The sequence below is a fragment of the Zootoca vivipara genome, chromosome 8 (assembly GCF_963506605.1).
Source record: "Zootoca vivipara chromosome 8, rZooViv1.1, whole genome shotgun sequence".
Taxonomy (NCBI): domain Eukaryota; kingdom Metazoa; phylum Chordata; class Lepidosauria; order Squamata; family Lacertidae; genus Zootoca; species Zootoca vivipara.
Window position 1 is genome coordinate 65,690,666 of NC_083283.1, and position 14,072 is coordinate 65,704,737.

Sequence of the window (14,072 nt, forward strand, 5' to 3'; positions counted from 1 at the left end):
CCACGGCTACTGAAAGGACTCCCCAAGGACCTAGGTGTCTGGATATGTATTAGCAACCTCTCCAGGAGTTAAAGCTTAATATAGACAGTTGAAGGACAAGGAATTGCCTTTAAAAAAAAAAGACTCGGCTGCAAAAGGAGGAAGATTGGGCAGGCCCGCTTAAGGCTGGATACCCTTAAGCAAATAGGGATTGGTGGGTCTGGTTTCCTGAGAAACTGATTTTATTATAAGCATATATATATACACTATATTGGAAAGGTCCAAAGGTGAAGTCATCCTAGTCTATTCATTGATGGGAAAATGAAAGAGATCATAGCAGGGGTGGCATAATTGGACAGAATTGGTGGTGCTGGCATGCATGAGATTCCCAAGGGGTGACCATACCACCCTGTCCCCTGCATATTGTTTTCTTTTAAAAGGCTGAGAACAATTACCCCCCAAACTTTGCCAGGACTGACAAAATATTGGAGTCAGTATAAGGCAGTTCCTTATAGCCCTATAGAGTTTTACACATTATTTCCTATTGAAATATGTAGATACTTTTTTTGTGGGAAGGTTCATGTTTTCTTCACACCGTGCAAAGTTTCGGTGTCTTTGCCAAATTACAGCACTGCATATGAGCCCCGCAGAAAAGTATTTTTAAGCCGCCTACTCACACGTTTTATTAATGTTTTGCTTTGCTATAGCCTACAGTTTTGGTTAGAAAAAATGTTTTACATTCACTAACCAAGTGCATGCCATAAGCTATTGAAATGCTAAACGTTAATAAAATAAGTATACAGTATATGAGTAGGCTGCTTTGAGGTAATTCATAATTACTATAGGTGTTTTCAGATAAATGACATATTCTTTCTCTAATAGATCTGTTTTATATTTTTCTCTATTCTTTTTAAGAATCGAATTTTGTTGAATAAAGTAGCCCCTTATCACCGCCTTCCCCGCATCCCATACTGTTTTTGGGTCCACTTCTCCATTTCCATTTAAGTCGAAGTTAAATAATGAAAAAATAGTTCAAGGGGCATCCAAATTAATGAAATAATACTTCGATAAATGACAAATTCAAGGCCTCTGTATCTTCCTTCCAGACAGGGATGGGATATTGGCATAACACTATATTTATGTGGACTTCTACTGAAGAAGGAAGTATTATCAGTGTGCAAAGGCTTTCAATTGAAGATATGTGTCACTTCTAATTGGGAACTGCAAGAAAATGTTGTGGTGTATACCTAGCACATTTGATATCACCCAGTCTCCACATACCAGCATTTTAGGGTGCCATGGCTAGTACTACAGCACTTTTTTGGGGGGGGGGGTTTGGCTTAAATTACACATAGCAGTCAAGTTTGAGTCTCCTCAACTATACAGAGGTTTTTGTTCAAGGGTCACTTCATGATTCCAACCTCCCTTACTACACAACCCCTAGGCTGATAGGAAGCCGGATGTTTATTTCCTTCAGCTTAGCCAGCCAACTGAAGGCCGTACAAATATATATAGTCCTCTGACTAATATTGTTCTTATGTGGAACCAATATATTTCTACATAGTTTTCTATATAGAACACAAATAACACCAACTTTAGAGGAAGTGACATATGCAAGCAGGAAGTATTCACTAAGATATGGTGTCAATTGAAGCCATGTGGTATAAATGCAATAATATAGATTCACAGAACTGTAGAGTTGGAAGGGATCCCAAGTGTCATCTAGTCCAACCCCTTGCGATGCAGGAATATACAGGTTGATCAAACCTGTGACCCAGGCGTTATCTGCACCACGCTCTAACTAACTGAGCTAACTGGCCTTTTTTCTCTTTTTTTTGGCCATGATTTAGTTTAACAGAAGCATTCAATGAGCTCAGTGGAACGCTAATTATCAGGTTTTTATAGTCTCCCTTAGCATTCAACTATCCTTGGTACAACTGTCCTAACTCTTCAGTGATATCAGAGCAACCAAGTCAATAGCAATCAGAAAGGACCCCTATGTCTATCTGGGCTCATGATGACACTATAGCAGGAGATCGAATGGTAGACAGAGCATTCACAGTTCCTCCGCTTGTCAAAGTTTTCTGTGACATCACAGCAGTTCGGCCATATGACACCTACACCCTAGGACAGGCATCCCCAAACTGCGGCCTTCCAGATGTTTTGGCCTACAACTCCCATGATCCCTAGCTAAGAGAACCAGTGGTCAGGGATTATGGGAATTGTAGTCCAAAACATCTGGAGGGCCGAAGTTTGGGGATGCCTGCCCTAGGAACATGCTAGTTTGCATATCAGATAATTAGATAAACATTGTGGGCTCTGGTGGGATTATAATCCCTTTTTGTATTTTACATTTCACTGCATCTATTATGTTTCTGGGTGACTGGTTCACACACACTATCTGTGCACCTTCACTATTAATCTCTCCACCACAGAAGAGCTTTCATAAAGGAATGAAAAGATTTTACAATAACATATTGGCATGGAGGAAACAACAAGGAAAAATATAAGGTGGTATATTAGAGAATGTAAAAACTTCAGAATGGCTATTAACCTTTGTCCCAAGTATGTATTCACACATGCAAAACAATCCTAAGCATGTTTATCCGCAGCAAAATACAGCTGAGTTCAAAAGAATTTACTGCCTAGTAAGGATGTTTAAGATCGCACCCTTTTGCTATTAATTTGAAGGAGCCGAGGAACTATCAGGTTATATAGGACAAGGAATTATTATTATTATTTTTAGCAAATTGTTTGGAGCCTCAATTAACATAAATATTTTAATAGTGGGAGAGAGAATGCTAATATTTTTCAACATCATTTTTCAAGAAGCTTATCACTCTCACACACCCAAATTCTGCACTGCAGCCAGGAAAGGATTAACAGTTTGAAATGTTCCAACATCAATGATCAGTGACACAGTAATGCTCCAAAAGTTTTCTTATATGGTGAAATCCAGCCGTCCTAAAGGCTTTAAACATCATTTCCCCCCTTTTTAAAGCCCCAAAGGGTAGTCTTGCAGAGTCACTAGAGAACTTTAGCAAGGGAGTTGTAAAAGGATAACCAATTCATTTTGATTTATAGGAGTCATGGGAATCAAGGACAATGAATAAAATGTGGGAGGGAAAAGGTGACTTTGAAAATTTCCTTTCAGTGTTTTGTTATTAATTTTTATGCAGACAGCTGAATAAATGGCTGGTTGACATCTAATTCCCTTTTAAAGTGTTGTGGAAGTGGGAGGATTCTTGGGTTGTCTTTGTTTTTATTTTTAGTATGTGATTTGTGTTTTTTTATACTGTGATTTTATGTTGTGAACTGCCCCGAGATTGATGCGTATAGGGCCTAGCTGTCAACTTTTCCCTTTTCTCGTGAGGAATCCTATTCGGCATAAGGGAATTTCCCTTTTTTTAAAAAAAGGGAGAACTTGACAGCTATGGTATAATAAACAAACAAGCAAGCAAAATAAATTCTTTTAATCGGTATTTTTCTTTTTCTTTTTCTAAAAAAAGGTAGCTTCAAGTATGCAGTATATCATGGTAGTTCTGTAAATTTACTACTATATCTTCAGAGTGGATCTATTTAAACAAAGAAAACTGACAATTTCTGAAGCAGTGGACTAGCTTCCTTTGAATTAGGACCCAAGCACAAGAGAACTCTCATTTACTCTGTAGGTTTACATCAACTGTTATTCAGAAGGATGCTGCCTCTGACCTTGGAGACAGAGCATAGTCATCAGGGCTAGTAGCCATCCGAGCTGGTGGCCATCGCTGGGTCCTGAGTGAGCAAGTCCCACAGTTTAACTATGCACTGCACGAGGAAGTACTGTCTTTTATCTACCCTGAATCCCCCAAGATTCGACTTCATTGGATGTCTGCGAGTTCTAGCGTTACGAGAAAGAAACTTATCTGTCTGCTTTCTCCATTTCATGATTATTTTTTTATAAACTTCTGTCGTGTCACCTTTACTTGCCTTTTCTCTAAGCCACCAAGTGAAGTGCTCCTCTTGAACATCATTCTACTAAGTATAGAATGAGTCAATTATACGACCGCTCTTAAAAATTAGTATTATTTTTCATTCTTATATTTGTGCGAGAGAGAAGCTGAGTGCCAATTTTCTGTAAGATTAACTGACTACCGTGGATCCCATTCTCTGTTCAAAACAGAATGCAAGCTCGTTTTGTCTCCATATGCTCACAGTATGTAATTTAGAAGCAACTGAAGAAAGTTTAGCTATGATATGCAAAAGTAAAATATACCCAAATGCCTTAAATATACACACACATTTAGGAAGGAAGGAAGCCAGCCAGCCAGCCTGCCCGCAAACTTATGTAATTACTTGTGTGCCTCTTCTACCTATTTTCAAACACTTGTTACCTTCCAATGAGAAATCTCAATTCAGAAACTTAGGCTCTTTTGCTACACCTGTCGAGTTAACGTAAAGAGAAAGTAATGTATGAACGAGGGAATAGGCCACATTTAGGCATAAGAAGTCTACAAAATATACACAAACACAAAAACACATGGAGTATTTGTTAAGAGAAGCAGAAGTATCTGTCTGGTGCTCATACCACCTCACGTTTAATGTTCTGATTATACAAGAACAGACCTTCCTTCCTTTGGATCCTAACTGATGTAAAATAGGCAATGTCAGTGTGCATCTTGACAATGACAGCTGCTAGATTGGCTGGATATAGCAATAGTTACTGGATTGAAGAGTTGCATCCAATATTAGTCAAAGCAGACTAACCGAACTTAATGGACGCTACTAACTTAGGTCGCATAATTTCATTGGTTTTGCTCTGAGCAGAACTTTGTTAGATACAGTCCATAAGATATTAATGGGACAAGTTATGTCATTGGATGCAATGATTTAAATGGGTATTGAGTGCAGCTAACTTAGACAGGATCCAATAATAAACACCATCATATCTTTCAATTTTTGTTTTTATGTATAAGTCAGTAACTTGGGGGTGTTTTCATTCTTCAGCAATGTAATGTAAAACAAGCAGTGAAGTTTACAAAATTTCCACACATTTCAATATACATTGGCTCTCTGTTTTACGGTAAATTTAGACACGTCTAAGCATAAATAATTATAGTGCGTTCCAAAATAGCAAGCAGACAAGTTCCATTGAGTCACAGAAAATTAGTGCATCTTGATATTTTCAGACACCTTTTTTTGGCAACATGAAAGAGGAAAAACCTTCCTAGAAACAAGTATGTAATTCTACAGTGGCTTTAATCCAATCTATTTAAAAACACCATTTCAGTGTTACACAGATCCTGCATAATTTATAGGGAGTTTCTTATGCTACATAACTTAAGTGCATTACAAATTAACAGGCACCCAATACAACATGGAGATAATGTAATTTGAGACTAAACCAGAGGTACTAACAGCTAAGTTAACATAATTGCATTTGTGTATGCTTAAAGGCATTTGTTGTTGTTTAGTCATGTCCGACTCTTCGTGACCCCATGGACCAGAGCACGCCAAGCACTCCTGCCTTCCACAGTTTGGTCAGACTCATGTTGGTGGCTTCAAGAACACTGAAGTAAAGGCATTACTGTTCCCTTAAACCAGGCATAGGCAAACTCGGCCCTCCAGATGTTTTGGGACTACAATTCCCATCATCCCTGACCACTGGTCCTGTTAGCTACCGTAGGGATCATGGGAATTGTAGGCCAAAAACATCTGGAGGGGGGGCGAGTTTGCCTGTGCCTGCCTTAAACTATCTATTGACAAGTGTTTCATCTTGCTCCTTTGAAAACCATTGAAAACACTGGTCTCAAGAAAGCATTCAAATGAACTGAAAATAAAACTATGCACGGTAACAGAAACATTTGCTAAACAGAATTTTTTAAGCACAACTGATGCAAAATAATAAATCCCAATATAGACAGGAAATAACTAACAGTGTCTAATTTGCACAATAGCTTTATTAAGTTGTCTTTTTTTCTTACAAAAATATGTTGCTGTTGTTTTTTCAACTCTTGCATATAAAAGTATGACTTTCTCTTGACAGCTTTAGAGCACAATTTCATGCATGCTTGTTTAGAAGAAAGTCCGACTCTGTCCAATTGGGCTTACTGCCTAGGGAGTGTGTTTAAGATTCCACCCTAAATACCCCACATACCCTAAGAGTTTGAAGGCAGAGATCTGAACACAACTGTTTGGATGTGCTTATCCATATTTGTACTTTAGTAACCAATAAGGGCATTAGCTATCATGACAGCAAAAGCAAAGCTACTTCTCTAAAGGGGCAAAACCTAAATAAGCAATTGCAAATGCCTGTAAATCATCTTTTTTAAAAAAAAAACACACCTTATTCCCAGTCAACAAGTAATTTGTGCAATTAGGTGTGTTTCCACTTCATCTTACAGAGAGAACAATCTTAAGCAGTATTACATTTCATGTAAACAATTGAGTGAACAATAGTGGCACTCAAAGTACCATACAACAACAAAAATAACCCACCAATTTTTTATCATTCAGCTAATAAGATAAGCCTTAAATGGACCTGTGCTGTTAGCTTCAGGTACCCAAAGGCAATTTGGAAACTGTCTTTCTCAAAAGTGAATTTCCAGACAGACTGTGTCTTATAGTCTTTCCCCCATCCTCGGCTGCATGTCACAATTATCACTAAGTATATAGCCTGTGCACTTCAGAAAGCTTTAGAAACAATAGGTTTCTAAAGGCGAATACTAATAAAACACCCCAAACATCACAAATGATAAAATACGACATGGCTAAAGGTAAGCCTCTGAATCCGATCTTATAAGAAAAATTACAATAACTGAAAGAGAAGTGAAACTTTGAACTTGGGTGAGTCTTGAGGTTGAAGGAACTCTTACTATTCCACACAATTACATACAACTTCCAAACTATGAAGCTAACCCAAGGAATCATACAGACTAATAGCTAGTAATTTTCACTGTAGAGAAAAACATAGACCTGAGAACTTGTAAAGAGTTATTCAGTGGTATAGGAGCCATCAGAATGATCCAGATGGCAAATTAATCAGAATCTGCTTCTTATTCCTACAAAATTTATGATTTGCAAAAAGGTGGGTGGGCAGCAATCTGGAAGCCTGGCATATGTAGAGACCACAGTCAAAAAAAATAATTTGGCTACCCAGAAAACGGCTACAATATCAGGGAAAATAAAAAAAATTGCCAAGACCAGGCACTTAAAATTCTGCCTTACAAGGCGGCGCACACGGTTTCTTAAAGGTCCCAATACCACAGGAAATAAGTGCTTATCTGCGAGAGCCAGAAAAACAACAAAGGTAAAGGGGTACTTTTCTATTCTTTTGCTGTCCTACCCCCAACTGTGAAGTGTTTGGCGCTTCCTCTTAGTCCTAGCCATTTCTTAGTGCATTTGGCTTTAATCAGGTGGAGGGCAGGAACTCAACATCCTGTAGCCTTGCTCTGATTAGGAGGAGTCAAATTCTACAAATTGGCAGATTTCTTCCTTTACCCTTGCTTATTTGATGAATCATTTGTTTTAAAGTATTTCAAAAGGAACATTAGAAGAGAAGCAGGCTCGGCTTGCTACCATTTTCAAGTCTATTTATAACTACCCCACTGACAAGAATGCAGACCGTTTCACCTCCATAAACCAATATTTTAACAGCCCTTCTAAATTAATGCCACAGAGCAATTATGCTGCAGAAAAAATGTGCTGACTACTGTAACCACCAATCTATGAGATGTCATAAACAGGGTACAAAAAGCTAATACAAGTTAGTGGAGCTCCAAGGCGATTTATTGGTGCAAGGTCTAGTAATTTCAGTGGAACTCCAGTGCTGTGAAAATCATTTCAGGAGGACCGGCTGATAGTAGCTCTCTAGTGAAATAAAGCAGCTCTCCAGTGCTCCTCTTTAGAAGTGGAGAGAACATCTTCAATCTCCATGGTAGATCACAGGCATTACGTGCAGGAGGTCTAGGTTCAATCTTTGGAATCCCCAGCAGCATGGCTGGGAAAGACCTTTGCCCGAGACTGAGATCAATTAGTCAGTCTAGAAGAGTGGTAGACAACATGGAGTACTCCAGATGTTACAGACTACAACTCCAACCATCCTAGACCATTGCACATACCGACTGGAGCTGATAGGAGTTGTAATACATAACATCTGGAGAGCAGCACAGCATCTCCTGCTCTGGATGATAATGGACCACTGGTCTTACTCAGTATAAGGAAGATCCATTTGTTCATATCCCCATGGGTGCTGCTTGAATACACTGGCCATAATAGGATTTTTGAATTGTCCTCTTTTATAAAACCTTTTTTGGGGGGGATCCTTGGAAGTTTCATTCTATTTCTCACCTGCTTATGCCTACCTTAGGACATGAAAAGATACAGTCATTAGGCAACTTGGCTCTAAATGGAGCTTAATTTATTGGGGGAGGACAGTAAGTTACTGAGGATACAAAATATCAGAAATAATATTATTAAAACCACTTGCAAACTTCTGAAATGATTTGAAATTAAAGAAGAAATTAGGACATTACTGTGAACTGTCTCTTACAGAAAATTTACAAAAGCTACAATAACAAACCAAAGCGATCTGTATTCTTCCTTAACTCATAAGCACAGTATTTGTATTAAATGCACGCACACACACGCGGCACGCACACACAAACACTGGCCTGCCTCTAAAATGATCGTTTTGCTTTGTATCTTCTAGTATATGCCTTCTGAGAGGGAAAAGCAACCAGCCTCACAGACTTGAATACTTCAAGTTTTATTTTTAGTTTAAATCAGGATATGCTTTCTGTAGCTTTCATCAAAGTCACGTCAACTCCCACCTCTGGTCACTATTGTCACTGACTGCTGAATTAAAAGTTTAACATTTGACATTAAAAAAGGGAAATCTCTTCCAAACAAAACCAGCTAATTTACCCCAGGTATATGGCAATCACCTGGGGATTGAGTAGGGATTAAATATTACTAGAAGGGAGAAAAATAAAGGCTTTAATTAAAGCCCATGATAATCTGCAGTAAAGATGAGCAGCAACAATATTTTATTTTTAAAATATATTTTTAAAATTTACATACCTCCCTTCATCCAAGGAGCACGGGGCAGTTTACACTCTCTCTCTCTCTCTCTCTCTCTCTCTCTCTCTCTCTCTCTCTCTCTCTCTCTCTCTCCAACTAAATCTGCTTCAGAGGGTTGGAGTGCCCTCCAGTTGGGAGGTATGGTGGGTAGAACTGCAGGAGACAGGAGTAATGGGCGAAAATTGCTTCCCTCCCATTCTGCTGCCAGAATACCATACCATCAACCTAACAGCATCACTGGATACCACCTTAAGGTTTTCTAGAGGCTTTCATTTATTTTGTGAGCTGCCAATTACAGAAATGTGCTTCTAATTGATTTTTAATGTGTTATATAACCACATGCCTATTAGCATTATATTCTAAGATGAATAGATGTACAGTGACAAAATACACGCAAGCAAGAAATTTAATCACGGCATCTCATGTATTTTTCCTTTTGTAGATCTGGATGTCAAAGTTATGGCTTTTGACATCTCCAAAAATTATCTCAGCAAGTTATAAAATCACTATAAGAAATAATATACCGTAATAGCAACCCCGCTTGCCCCCCAAACCCATCCCTTTTACTGATCTACTATTTATGCTGTATAATAGGAAAATTATGGTATTTTCTGAATTTTATTTGAGTTTGTATTTTCTTGGATATCTTACGCTTGGAACAAGACAGTTGACTGAACAATATAATTTAGTAGCCCGGGACAAAGGTCATTTGGAAGGGATGTGCCTTTAAGAGCTTACAAAGGCCTGCTTCTAACTTCCCTATTATAAAAGGAAGCATCTCTCAGTAAAGGAAGGATGCTCACTTTAAATAAGGAAATGAGTTTGCAGGATGTGCACATGCTGCTTTCTATTAAGGATCAGCAACTTCTACACACACAAAAGCAAATAGAACTCTTTTATTTTAGGAGATTAAACCCACTTATGGGCTTACCTGGAAATATATGAAGGGAATGAAATGAAAGTGATTCAACAGGCTCTTTCGGTTGTGAGAATTGTCTCTCATATCTAGCTAAAAAATTTTTTTAAAAAAATTGTCCAGTAGCATCTTAGAGACCAACTAAATTTGTTCTGGGTGTAAGCTTTCGTGTGCATGCACACTTCTTCAGATGCACTCTGTTGATGGACTTCCATTTCACATGGCTCAATGTGGTGTCTTCCATGGTTCTAATTTCAGGTAGGTAGCCATGTTGGTCTGACTCAGTTGAAATAATTTCAAAAAACAAACAAACAAACTGTCCAGTAGCACCTTAGACACCAACTAGGTTTGTTCTGGGTGTGAGCTTTCATGTGCATCTGAAGTATTTATTTATTTATTGAATAAATGGATGGCTTGGGCTCAGTTCAGCTGCTTGACTTCTGTTCAAATTCCTTGGGAGGGGGGGGGGAGGATGTGGCACACCCACAAGCTACCCTATTATGAAAGTGACAGTTGAATAGCTAGCAAGTTGCACATTTAACTGCTTCGATTTACTAGACCATGGTAACAGTTTGGTTTTTTTGAGGTACAGTAATTGTGAAAATGATGTCCATTGAAAGCCCAAATCTCTAATGGGTTGCCAGTTCATCCAACGAGGGCGGCCCTGCAGTCCAGGCCAGCTGCAAGTCCACCAGCAGCTCCACACCATACGGCGACCAAAACCATATCAAGCGGACCAGTTGTAACGAAATTAACATAAAGATAACAAGAAAAGAAACTGACAAAGGTTTAGAGAGGAAAACAAGTTTTCATTGAGGCTATCTCTTTACTTTCAAAAGAGGCAATGGGAGTACTTCAGTGCAATGATATGTCCAAGCAGAATCAACCAGCAGAACTATTATATGTTGTGAAGGACATTGTCTATCATGGTCTACAGAATGGTTTCACACAAAGCCACGAAAGCCTTTTGCCACCCATTTGCAAAGCACTTTGTAGGAAAAAAAGCACTCAGATCCACTGTAACCTGGGCTACTGTTTGTTCCAGAGAAGACCAGGAGTACTGTTTATGCCCTGTTTATTGAATACGTTTCAGTTTGTATCAGCTTGCATTTCGTTTCTCCGCTTTTATTACTGTTCGTTTGCTGCCTTGAGTCTCCTTGAGGAAATAGGTGGGGTGTAAAATTTCAACATAAAACAAACACGCACATCAGACGTAGCTAACCTGTGTGGCTCTCAAGCTGTTGCCTGACTCAAACTCCCATGCTAGCCAATGGACAAGAACGATAGGAGTTATAGTCCAGCAACATCTGAAAGATCACAGGTCAGCCATCCCATAGGACTATCTGAATTGGTCCTAAGGGTACCATGCTATTGCTCCTGTGAGGGCATTTCAGATCTCCCTATCTAAAGGTAGAGAGATGAGTCCACAAACCGAGAGAGAGAGAGAAGGAAATGTGACTTCATGAGCCTCTTCTCCAATGTTGGAACTCAGATGTAGGAGAGAACAAAAATGGCAGGTACCAGAAAATGCTGTGACTGTGGATCAGGAGGATGCAAAGTCTTCTCATTCCCCCAACACCACCCTTGAGCAAGGGGGAAACTACAGCAGCCCTGAAGCTAAACTAGTGTATTTTTCTCCCATTAGTTCCAAAGGAGAGAGAGAGAAAATACTTTTAAAAAAAAAGCCTTCAAAAGGAGGGGGGAAGAAACGAGGAATGATGCTCTCTCACACACACATTTTACCCTGCTGGCACAAGTCTGCCAGGACTTTGATGGTTCATCTGGCTTTGATTCTCCCTCCTCCAACTGGGTAGGATTGCTCTGCCACTGTAAGACACAGACACTCAAGCACTTACTTATTCTGCTAGGGACTCAGGACTTGCGAATTTTAATGAAACTTGTTTAAAAATCGGTATGCTTCATGGAAGCAGCCAAGATGATCAATCTTTAGAATTTAACTATTTATCTATTCAAGTCCTTAACTTTCCTTATTTATAAGATATGAGAAACAGCATACAAGTAACGTGGAAATAAATGCACAACATCTGCACTGAGTTATCTCTGAGATTGCCCAATTGAGGCTAAGAAATTAATCAAAGAATGTTTTGATTGTGAATTTCTTTTTAAAATAGAATTAAGCAGAAATAGATGCCCATGTGTTGCTGGCTTGTGGTTAAACCAGACAAGCATTTTTTGAACGAAAGACTTCTTCTTAAAGGCTGTATCCCATCCTGCTTCCTTTCCTCTCATCCCCCTTGTCGGCCCAGTAGTGACATAAATCACTTAAGAGATCTATGATTAGAGATGATTAATAAATATTTTAAACACATAAATAAATGGCTACACTAGGGAATTATACTAGGAAGATTTAATTCTTCTGCATATTTTAAAAAAATTCTGTTGCTCTTGCAAGGCATGCCTTTGAAATGTTCAGGATTACTTCCACTTCTGTATCCAGCAACGAGTGGGTGGATAAATTGAAGCATACAGTGAATATGAAGGAATGAGTAAAAACAAAATGTGGAACAGTATACAAGAGAAGAAGGCTGCCTTTGTCAAACAAGACCTACATTCATTCTAAAAAATCACAATCTTTGGCTCTTTCGCTGGTTTTCACCACTATAGTCTGCTTATCAAAGCACTTTATCAGTGGCAAAGGGATGTGGGCTAACCACTTCACTCAGCTTCAACTTCCCAGCTAGCAGTCTGTCACCAAACAGCTGTTTTTCAATATGTACACTATGTGCTTCAGAGCTTGCTCTGAGCTCCTGACAAGAACAGCATTGTATTATGGAGCTTGTTCATGTTCGGGATTGGTTTACTTTAACCCTCAAGAGGAAAGAATCCAAACGTTACTTGGAGCTTTTAATATTTTAAAGGGGGCCTTCAACATCCCCAAGCAACCTGTACGTTGCGGCAGTAGTAGTTTCATAGTGCATTATTTGTAGATAAACTTCAAGACTTCTTTAGAATTAATTTTTAATTAAAATTTTTTTAAAAACCACACAACACAACACATTCAACCTCCACAGATACTATATGAATTAATTTGAATGTTTTAAGTAGTTTTAAACCAGGCATCCCCAAACTTCGGTCCTGCAGATGTTTTGGACTACAATTCCCATCATCCCTGACCACTGGTCCTCTTAGCTAGGGATCATGGGAGTTGTAGGCCAAAACATCTGGAGGGCCGCAGTTTTGGGACGCCTAGTTTAGGAAGATATCATCCTTATAAGCTGGAAACTGAGCCTGGACTGATGCTACATGGTAAATTTGTGTGTGTGTGTGTGTGTGTGTGTGTTCCAGATTTGTTTCCAACTATCCGTCTCCAAATCCACCTTGTTTTGAATCATCTATGTTGGCAGGATGGCAAAAATCAGAAGTTTTCAGCCTTGAGTCCACGGCTCGAACTACATTCTTTCTGAGGCTCCCCTGTGGGGCTCAGGAGCCCAGTTGTGTCACCTCTTGCCTGCAGAGCTGGCAGCCTCTCACCCTTTTTTAAACACCATCCCTTGTGGAGTGTTCCCTCTGCCTCCTCTGGAGTCCTTTGGGCAGCGACAACTGCCACCCCTGGTCTCTGAGCTGCCCCGCCCCCAGCCCCGAAGAGAGGTACTTCCTCACACTGCCCCACAGGGACCTGGGACTTGTCTGTCCATTCCCAATAGCAAGGGCTGGCAGACTGGCTGGCTGGGCTCCCTCACCTGCTGGCTTACTTACTCCGAGGCCACCTCAGCTCCTGGCAACCCCTGGCCAGCCCCAGAGGCACCATTTGTCTGGGGAGATTGTAGCTGGGGCTGCTGCAACAAGCAGCTGTGCTTTGGGAGGCAGAGACGTGAGAGGGCATCAGAGGAGGGAGGGAAGGAAAGAGGGACAAAGGCCAGTGTTGCCTGCGGCACTCCTGACCATCATTCAAGGCAGCCCAAGGGTGCCACGGCACACTGGTTGAAAACCACTGGCATGGATGTTGGGTGAACTGCAGGGAGCAGCAGCTGGTAGGAATGTGGAGCAGGGCCTTTGGGGTGAAAACACTGATTGTGGAATTTCATCCAAATTAAGACTGTCCCTTTCTCTGTTGCTCATGAGGGTAGGGTTAAGACCTTGTTTTGTTCTCCCGGAC

At 39.9% G+C, this 14,072-nt stretch overlaps 1 protein-coding gene across 1 annotated transcript in view; it reads right to left on the reverse strand.

Annotated features, from left to right (window-relative positions):
* The window catches only part of GMDS (GDP-mannose 4,6-dehydratase), a 273,314-nt gene that overhangs the window by 204,141 nt on the left and 55,101 nt on the right, over positions 1 to 14,072 (reverse strand). The gene's annotated exons all lie outside the window — the stretch shown is intronic.